Genomic DNA, 11,311 nt, shown 5'->3' with positions numbered 1-11,311 from the left:
ATATCCCCTGGCTATACTCACCTCAAGACTTTGAGGATGTGGCTGTTCCAGGAAGACTGTCAGCAAATATACAGCAGAGCAGCATTCACTAAAACAATGGGAGGTGTCAGGCAGGAGACTGGATAGATTCCAAAAGCAAAGGAAGGAAAACAGCAATGGAGAATTATTTACGTCTGCTCAATGTATGAAAAAAATCCCTCAAGGCCAAAGTAAATCTAAGCGACAGGAGAAAAAAATGTACAGGAGCTCACAAGTTTCTTATTTCCAAATGCTACTGTATTTGAAACTGGCCAGTTACCAATTTCATTATGTGGATGTTGCTGTGATTATCCAGACCTCTTGCAATCCTAACTCCATTAAAAATGGTGGACTATATAATTTGCTTCATATGAGCAGCAATTTTTTTCCACTAGAGTGATGAATTTCACTTGTGCCATGTTATTCTTCAAGCATGTCGCACCGGGCTGCTGCATATTGCCAGCTGCAGTGATTTATTCTACCCACAGCAGAGGGTCTGGTCAAAGATTCCAAAGAAGCAATGTTCTATTAGCGCTCACAGCAGCCCTGCCTTTTAGAGGCTTTTAATGGAACACCAACCTCACTCGAAGCAGACTATCCAGTCACTTGTCTCGTTCTTGCTTATAGAATATCATTGTTCACACTGCAGTTGCTTTGTTTTCTGCATTATACACTCAGTGGACACTTTATTAGGTACACCTGTAGACCTGCACTTCAATGCAAATATCTATTCAGCCAATCATGTGGCAGCAATTCAAAAGCATGCAGAAGAGGTTCAGTTGTTGTTCAGCCCAAGTATCAGAATAGTTAAGAAGTATAATCAAAGTGACTCTGACTGTGGAATGATTATTGGTGCAAGTTGGGGTGGTTGTAGTATCCCAGAAACTGCTGATCCCTTATGATTTTCATGCTCGACAGTCTCTGGTGATTACAGAGAATGGTGACAAAAAAACAAAAACATCCAGTGAGTGGCAGTTCTGTGGGGAAAAACACCTTGTCAATGAGAGAGGTCAGAGGAGAAGGGCCAGACTGGTTCAAGTTGACTGGAAGGCGGCAGTAAGTCAAATAACCGCATGTTACAACAGTGGTGTTCATAAGAGCATCTCTAAACGCGCAAGACACTGAACCTTGAAGTGGGTGGGTTACAGCAGCAGAAGACTGCAGACAAGCACTAGGTGACCACTTTATGAGATACAGGAGGTTCCTAATAAACTACCCAGAGTATAACTCCAAAAGTACCTAGTGGCTTTAAAGGATTTTGAAATACTTTGAGACTATGAAATGGGCTAAAAAAAATTTAGAAACTCTTTCATTAATGCACTCCAGATGCTTTTTTAGGCATGGAAAACCAGCTAGGTCATGAATAACAGATTCAAATTGAATTCACTTAATGCCTGAAATCCATCAATATAGGGAAACATTTATGCCACTGTAGATCTGCCGGAAGATTGGCAAAAGTCGTTAAGTACAAAGCATCAAACAAAGTTAAAGTAATGAAGCAGGAACAGACCTTGATATCAAGACAGCAATTAACCAAGTATGGGATCAAGACAGCTTTTTAATCTGAAAACATCCTAAGTGAATTTCCAGGTTGTGACTTCTATAGCATTGCTTACAGGCAAGTGCAATTATATGTGGATTATGTTATTAAACTTCTTTACTTTTGATCTTGTAGTTGGTGCACCCCAGCTGAAATCTGGAGGAAAACACACAGAGGATGCAGAGGGGGATCACAAAGTCGAGGAAAGAGGACCGGGTCGAGACAACAGAGACTTATGGAGAAGAGGAGTTCGGTGGGTAATAAAATGGACGAGTTCACGGCGCTAGCCAGGCATCAGAGAACATTTTGGGAGTGCAATGTTATGCGTTTTATTGGAACAGGACTGCACAAGGACATACCCAATCAAAAATTTTCCACAGACGGCTTCCAGACCGTTTGGGCTGGCTGGAAGTGCACTGAGAGCGATAAGCGTAAAGGAGTTGGGTGCTTACTGTTCTGGTTAACAACGGATGGTGTAATCCTGGTCATATTACAATCGAGGAACATGTTTGTAAACCAGATATTGAAATTTTTGCTATTGGACTCCGGCCATATTCCACCGAGATACAACACTGGGCGTTACAGGAGGTTGTTCCTGCCTGTGGCCATCGAACTTGCAGCTCCTCCCGTGGAGGGTCAGACACCCTGAGCCAATAGGCTGGTCCTGGACTTATTTCCATCTGGCATAGTTTGCATTTTGTTGTTAGATTGTTTGTGGTTTTTGTATTGCTATATTTATGCTTTATTTTTGGTTGCTGTCTGCTCTGTCTCACAAGTCCTCTTGTTCATCATTGTCAACATCATTATGTGCAGTATTACATGTTCTGGATCACCTGTTAAAAAAATGTAATCAAATTTGGGAGACACAATTTTCCACCCACAAAACCATGAGACTATCCTTTATCAGTCGTCGCATTTCAAATGCAAATAAACCCTGTTTCTCAGAATATTTTCCAGTAACTTTCTCACCACTGATCACAAGTTAGATCAAACAAGAATTGTGATTCTACTGGGAACAAATGCACATATTTGGAATTTTTTTTTGTGATTCTAATGTCATGTCTGGAATTGATAAGTTTTGATGGGCATTAGTTCTTTAGTACCTTTTCCAGGACAAACTTAGTATAATCAGGCAGAGTAGATATTTTGAAAAATAAATAATGTCTGAAATCTTACATATTAAGTAGCTTCCAGCCACCTAAATACTGTGCATTTGTGTTTCAGACATGAATTGGCAATTGTTTGGGATGATCATCTGTTGATTTTGTTGCAAATCAGCCATCAGTCAATATTTAACCCACTGCCCACAACCTTCTTAGTTTTATAGATTCACAAATTAATCCTGGTATATCAAAGAAATAAATTTGGACAAATGTATTTGTGATTTGCAGATGTTCAATTTGAGAAATTGTTATGAAAATGCTTTTATTTTGCTTTTCAATCAACGCCAAACACAACAAAATAACTTTAACAAACAGTTTAAATTAAATTGAAGAAGGTTTTGAAATATGTCTCTTATAACCAAAGGTCCAGGCCAAATTACACACAGTCACATTCTGTTTAATATTTGACATGGTTTCCTGACAACTATTTTTGGGCTTGATACCAAACTACACAAAGTTAAAGATATCACTATTTTGAACCTGCCAACTTTAACTGAATATTGGTGGTCCCTTCTAGATTTGAACCATCAAGAGATGATTGATATAAATGTTGGTGATTCTGAATCTCCTTATTATTAAAAACCTTATTCGTACTGCCATATCATTTCAATGTTTGAAAAATGGTAAAGAAACATGCTTTTTACACTTAATTTCCATTAAGTGCATTAATGATCCTCAATGCCTGTAACAGCAGCCCATCCAAATCTATGGCATTATTTGAATAAAAGCATCCCAGAAACATCTTGCACTTATACCACTATTGAATCCTGGGAAATTTAGCCCCCCAAGTGCTGATGCCTTCAAAGACACCTATTTCATGTTGTGTTCAAACTTTGCTGATTTCAGGCTTCTTAAACGTCCTTCATACTTTTACATAACTCACAATACAACATAACTCAGAACTCACTTCTATGTAACAACATAGTCCACTTTCAGTCCTGTTCCATCTGTTCTTTAATTATCATATGCAATCTCCAGGTGCTTCTGGTGTTTCTTACCTCCCACATCTCCCTACACACCAACCCATTGCCTCTCCAGATGCATGGAATGATTCTAGAAAAATTATGGCGTTTCCTGTTGGACTACCACAGAGGAAGAGGAACAGGAAAGATGAGAAAAATAGTGCAGAATGGTAAGCAACACAGTTCTTTTCCAATGAACTTTCTGCTTTAAGAATTGTCTAAAGTCACTGCACATCTCTGTGGCCTTAGTTTCAAAGACAACTGAGAAGTATTGTCTGTTAACAACAAAAGTGAATTGTTTATGAAATCCCCACTACACAACCTCATCCTCCACTCAATCTCTCTTCCAAGAAAGTTTCAAGATCTTCCTATGAAAACTTGAAAACATTTTGTTTTAACAAGGTGGGGCCACTCATTGTGCCTATTGAGCTCAGCTGTTTGTTGACAGCTCATTGTTTTGGAAGGTGGCACCTCAAATCAAGGTGGATGAAGGTGCCAAGGATATGAAGAAAGAGTCAGATCCAGCTGTTTGTCCTGTCTCTCGGTGCAGTGTTTTCTCAAGATAATTTTGATGACATAATTTGTTCCACAGTAGCTCCACTGCAGAGCTTTTGTATTGAAGTTCATTGAATATAAGTCTCACCCTGAATATTAAGAATACAATTATACCAGAAGGTCAATAGCAAAATAGCTTAACAAAGGGTCTTGTACAAGCTTGTACAAGAGAGAAAAAAAAATATGTAGAATCACATCACATAAATCCAAGATCTTGGTCTTACAAATATTATTTCTGAATTTAATGGTGACATGCCTAGAATTACATAGAAATTAGTGCAAAGAGATCTTTGCCAGTTTTACACTTCACTTGAAAGTATTTGCCTGCCAAATAATGGCTGTATTAATTATTCAGTTTTCAGCCCTGGGTCTGATCACCAAATAGAACGTTGTCATAAAGAGGGATAAATGCTTCTATGTGCTGGATGTGTTTTCCCTCCTTCCCAGATCTCTGTGCATACCAATGGTTTTTCTTACTCTAAAGAAACCGAGATGATTTACGTAGTCAAACCCTGTGATTTTATTGCTTTGGATTGTTTATGTAACATATGTGTAAATATGTTTTAGAAAATGATAATTTATACATATGTTTGAAATAACACTTGAGTCAACAGAAGCTTAGGATGTTCCTGAATTTATTTAGAGAATACTTGAGGCTTCCCACACCCAAAGGATAAACAGAATAACTCACCAGTTGCACGTCTTCTTTCAAACCTGCCTTCAGTGTTTATGAATTGGAGTGATGGAAATGTTCCAGTTCACCACATCCACCTTTGTTTCCTGAATATTCTTTTATAAGTGAACCTTGTTCAGGCTGTAACTATAAGGAAACATCCAGTGATTTTTACACAAACTGTGATAGCTTTTGTTTCAAACAGATATTTAAATTGATTTCATATTTTTAATCTCATTGCTACTATGAGACCATTGCCAGTTTCCCTGATATTCAGTCCCAAAATATAGTTATTTATAATTTATGCATGGTGGTAGAAAGGTTTGTGAATCACAGTGATTCCATACACTCAGTGTCCTCTTTATTAGGAACCTCCTGTACATAATAAAGTGGCCACTGAATGATTGTTCATGGTCTTCCACTGCTGTAGCCCATCCACTTCAAGCTTCGACATGTTGTGCATTCAGAGATGCTATTCTGCACACCGTTGTTGTAACATGTGGTTATCTGAGTTACTGTCAACTTTCTATCAGCTTGAGCCAGTCTGGCCATCCTCTTCTGACTTCTCTCATTAAAATTAACAAGGTGTTTTGACCCGCAGAACAGCCACTCACTGGATGTTTTTTGCTTCTCTATAAACTCAAGAGTCTGTCGTTCATGAAAATCTCAGGAGATCAGCAGTTTTCTGAGATAGCCAAACCACCCCATCTGGCACTAACAATCATTCCACAGTCATAGGCACTTAGATCACATTTCTTCCCCATTTTGATATGTACCACAGGGATGCGTGTTTAGCCCACTGTTCCACTCTCTCAATGCCCATGACAGTGTGACTAATCATAGTTCAAATACCATCTATAACCATTGTTGGCAGAACTTCAGACGGTGACAAAAGGGCGAACAAGAGCGAGATACACCAGTTAGTCAACTGGCGTCACAGTAACAACGTTGCACTCAACATCAGCAAGACCAACGAGCTAATTGTAGACTTCAGAAAGAGTAGGATGAGAGAACACAAACCAATCCTCATAGGGGAATCTGGAATGGAGAGAGTGAACAATTTCGAGTTCATGGGTGTCAATATCTTTCAGGACCTAACCTTAATGCAACATATCAATGCAGATATAAAGAAGGCAAGACAGTGGCTATATTTCATTTAGAGTTTGAGGAGATTTGGTTTGTCAACTAAAACACTTGAAAACATCTACAAATGTACCATGGCGAGCATTTTGACTGGCTGCATCACTGTCTGATATCTGATATGGTGGGGAGGGGGGCTACTGCAGAAGATCAAAATAAGTTGCAGAAAGTTGTAAAATTAGTCATCGCCATCATGGACACTATCTTCCATGTATCCAAGACATCTTCAAGGAGAGGTGCCTCAGGTAGGTGGCATCCATCAGTAAGGACCCAGCCAATGAGGACATGCCTTCTTTTCATTGTTACTATTGGGAAGGAGGTACAGAGGCCTGAAGGCATGCAATCAGTGATTCAGGAACAGCTTCTTCCTGTCTGCCCTCCAATTCCTAAATGGACATTGGACCCATGAACACTAGCTCAGTGCTTTTTTATTTCTGTTTTTTTTTGCACTGCTTATTTAAGCTTAACTATTTAATGGACATATATATATATACTTACTGTGTGGGCATGTGGCCAAGCGGTTAAGGCATTGGACTAGCGACCTGAAGGTTGTGAGTTCGAGCCCCAGCCAAGGCAACGTGTTGTGTCCTTGAGCAAGACACTTAATCACACATTGCTCTGCGACGACAAGCTGTATGGGTCCTAATGCCCTTCCCTTGGACAACATTTGTGTCGTGGAGAGGGGAGACTTGCCGCATGGGCAACTGCTGGTCTTCCATACAACCTTGCCCAGGCCTGCGCCCTGGAGAGTGAAGACTTTCCAGGTGCAGATCCATGGTCTCGCAAGACTAACAGATGCCTTTAAATACTTACTGTGGTTCAGTTTTTTCTCTATATTTATCATTGTACTGCTGCCATAAAGTTAACTAATTCACAACATATGCAGGTGATATTAAGCCTGATTCTGATCTGAAAAAAATGAACCTCTTGACAATGTTTGCATGCTTTCATGCATTTGATTGGCTGATTTGCATTAATGAGCAGGTGTACGGGTGTACCTATTAAAGTGGCCACTGAGTGTAAATCCTTTGGCGGGACTTTAACTCGTAATTATCAAGGCTAATAATCCAGTTATCTTCATTACTAATCCAGTGACATGACCACAATCACCTATGCCCCTATATCATCAACTGTGAGTCCATGGCACAACAGAGTCAGCAGTAAGAAATTACATATTTATATCTTTTACACCCATAGCTTCCCTTGAATTCATTTGATTAATGCCATTGTTCTACCTTAGGGATATGACAATAAATCCAAGAGAAACCTTTCACATGTCCAGTTAAGGGACTGTATAAACATAGAGCTGAACCAGACTTTCAAGTTGGTGTGTAGTGGTTCACTTTGATGGATGGCAATTTCCATTTCATGGTCTGCTGCAGCCAAAGAAAATTGCTTCAGTATAAAATTATGTATTTATATTAATGTCAAAAGTGATGCAAAGTATTTCAAGTGTGTATCTTCCATGTACAATGCAATATTGGCAGCATGGAGAGAGATAGTACCTCAGAAAAGACAGAATAGTGAAGATCATAAACAGAAGAGATTCTGGAAATCTTGAGCAACGCACATAAAATTCTGCAGGAACTCACCAAGCTAGACAGCATCTACAGAGTGGAATAAAGACCTAATGCTTCAGGCCATGGCCCTTCATCAGTACAAAGCAGAGGCTTCCAAAGATAGGAATCAGGGATAGGGATGTGATGTCTGAAAGAAGTGTTTCTGAGCCATCAAAGATCGCTCACATACCTATCATCAGTGATCAACAAGAGCATCCAAAGACTGGCAAAATCAGGGAGTGCACTTTGAACTGTGGTCTTGAGGGTAAAAGAGGTCACCTTAAGGCAACTTGTTGCTGAAAACTCAGAACAATTAAAAGAATTTTTCATGAAGGTCACAAAGGCAAAGCTTGAAATAAGCATTCCATGTGATCTATTGCATGATCTAAAAACATTGGCTTAACAGGTGTTTTTAATGCTACATTTGAAGTTCAGTATGCAAATCACAAAGATGCAAGCAACTACAAACACCAGAGCAAGTTCCAATGAAAGGAAGCTATTTTAAGGATGCCATAAATCACTAGACCTTTGGGATAAGGCAGCATTATTTGGAGACTGTAAAACGTCACCTGTCAGCCATACTTTACACAGTCAGAAAACATAAGGAGGGAGTGGAAGGGCCCACACACAAAGAGGGCTTTAAACCCTCACAAAGAATTAAAAAACAAAAAAGTTGAGATAGATTCTCTGCATGGGCCAAAACATTAGGTGAAGTTAGACTCACTATTTCTCATCAATATGAATTTATGTTTGTTATTTTATTTGACATTGATGGTTGCTAGGATACATTTTCCCCAGGCTTTTATCACTGTCCTTCTCATTCCCTCCAGAGTCGACTGGAACATTGGGTAATTAGATTAAAGACTTCTTGATTTCTGATGTTGTGCAGTCTGAACATTTCATAGTATAAGAAGAGCAATTTTTGTCTCCCAGAGGCAAATAAAGGTTCTCAATTACTTCAGTTAATATTCTTAAACTGACTGTCTTTTTGAAGAGTTCACTGCCATCTCCTTCTCAGAGAGCTCATCTCAGTGTGTTGCTAATAGTCAACATGCCTATCCAGATGAAATATAAGCAATAGCATCCCCAGTCACAGACAAATTATAATTGGCATTTTCTCCTGCTAAGCCAACCAAATGGTGAAAGAAAGTAAAAATTATAGTGGGATGCAAGAGAACTCCTGTACAAAGGGAAGCAATTTTAATACTATCTAGTTCCCTGGCATTCATAAGTTTAAACAGGGAGCAGTTGAAAGTAACTGAAATGTTTTCATATTTCTGTCGTTTCTGTTGAGAGTAACTGTAATGTTTTCCATCGTGTACCATTCCATGGGGAAAAAAATCAAGTGCCTATTTGCAAAAAGTAGCAGCCTCTAACATAGCAAATCCATCCATCTGAGTAGGTGAAAACAGATACTGAAGATAAAGGTGCTGTCGGCACTGATCTGTCTTTGCTACGTGGAAGGCAGCTAGAACAGCATTGAGCAAAACAGCTGCTGGAATGTAACTTGTCTGAAATTGCTACATGACAGCATATTTAAATCTTTCTTCACCATTCAAGAAAAAATTATTTTTCCCATTTTCTTTATTTTTCTCCTTTTTCTTTTCTCACAACATACAATGATGCTATTGGGCCCATCGTGCTTGCAAAACTCTCAGTTCTGTTCTCCTACAGTTTTTTTTCTCAGATTCCCATTAACTCTCTTTTGAGTTTCCTGTCACCCACTCAATGCCATGTCGAATTTACACCTCGGGATGTGGAGAAAACAATCTCAGGGAGAATATGCAAGCTCTGCACAGGCAGCACCCAAGGTCAGTATCTAAACTGGAGCAATGCAACAGCAATGCTAACAGCTGCGTTATTGTGTTACATTTTTTCTTAGGAATATACAAACAAACATCATGTTAAGGTTTATAATCCATAATCTAGAGACTTCCAAGGCATTAAGTATTTTCAAAGCAACTGGACTTGCTTAGACCATTGCTGAAATTGACAGAAAGGTGAATAAGCAACAAGCAAGATATTATGAAAGAGATGGGCCTCGAGCTAAAATATTTTGTACATACACACACTGGGAACATTAGAGTAGTGCTAATATTTCTAGATCAGTAACTTAGCGATATGAACTAATTATCCAGTATTGTCAATATCCACCACAGTGCTTGGGGAATTTAATTGAATGAATTGCAATAAAGCCAGAGGGAAAAAGTCTGTAATCATGAAACTGGTGATCATGAAAACTGCTAGATTGCTGTAAAAAAAACATCTGGTGCTCTAACGTACTTCTGAGAAGGAAAAACTCATTCAATTCATCAGCAGCTTGGTTTGGATAATCAATATGCTACATAAGCTACATCACCTTCATCTCCTGAATGAGATTATTTATTTATTTATTGATTTATTTTTAAATTACATTTATATTGTGTCCTAATCAAAGAATAAAAATCCAAGGCACTGCGTATACCAAAAAAGCCAAGAGAAAGTTGGATAACAGCAATGGGTAAACAAAGGGGTTAATAAGCATGGGAATAGACCTGAATAATAGATGTAAGTACTCTGGAAAAGGTAGCTGGAACTGTGTTCAACCGGGCATTATCACTCACTATAAAGAATTACAAAGTTTTCCTTTCTTAAGCTTTATATAGTACAGGATGAGACTGAGACCTATTTGAGAAAAACTGGCACCACACAATTGGAAGGTGTTGTAAAAATCAATTGCATGGATTTCTACGGTGTTATTAACCATGAGAGAAAATCACCAGCAAGTGAAGGAGATGGTGATCAAAAGCCAAACCAGAGGGATTTTAAACAATCCGTTACTGACAGAACAGATTTGAAGGAATATGTCAGTAATTAAGGTCTCAATGGCAAATATATGGTCACCTGAGGCAAGGCAAAGGGCATTGAAATACCATGGAAACTGGAGTTAGAAAAAGAGAGTTCAGAGAAAGGTTATACGATTGAAGTTATTTACAGAATATGAGATGGATGTCAATAATGGGAGGGCACAAGGACTTGAATTGATTTGAATAAAAGAATAAGAATTTTAGGGCACGAGATCAACTACTGAGCAGTGGAGCAGGTACAAGGGGCAGAATGGCCTACTCCTGTACCTATGTCTTGTGGCCTTAGATGCTCCACAAAAGTACACAAGAAGCTTGAGTGAGACTTGGCAATGTAGTCCCTTGAGATTGCTCTGCCATTCAGTAAGATCATGGCTGATGTGGTCTTTGGCTTTAATTCCACTTCTCAGGGTGATCTCCCTAACTCTCAGTTCCCCAAAATTTCAAGCATCTATCTATCAGCCTTGTGTATACTCAATGGTTCAGCATCTACAGATACATAACTCTCTCAGAGAAGACGTTTCTCCTCTTTGTTTTCTCCTCTTCTAAAAACATGCCCCGAGTTGTAGAACCCCCACAGGAAAAACATCTTCTCAGCGAGCACTTGTCAATCACTATTTGAACCTATTTTGCTTTAAATAAATCACCGCTCATTTGTCTAAACCCTGGAGAGTACAGATCCAATATATTAAATTTTTTCTTGGAAGTCATGCCTTTCATCCTAGAATTTAATTTAGTGTATCTTATCTGCCTTGAAGGCAGATATGTTGTTCCTTAAGATGAAGAGGAAACTGTTCTCTGGGCGTGATATTAGAGAGTTACAGGAAGACTTTTGTACTTCATCGTTCAAGTTCAGAT

The sequence above is a fragment of the Mobula hypostoma genome, chromosome 2 (assembly GCF_963921235.1).
Source record: "Mobula hypostoma chromosome 2, sMobHyp1.1, whole genome shotgun sequence".
Taxonomy (NCBI): domain Eukaryota; kingdom Metazoa; phylum Chordata; class Chondrichthyes; order Myliobatiformes; family Myliobatidae; genus Mobula; species Mobula hypostoma.
The sequence above is the reverse complement of the archived record's forward strand: the minus strand, read 5'-3'. Positions refer to the sequence as shown.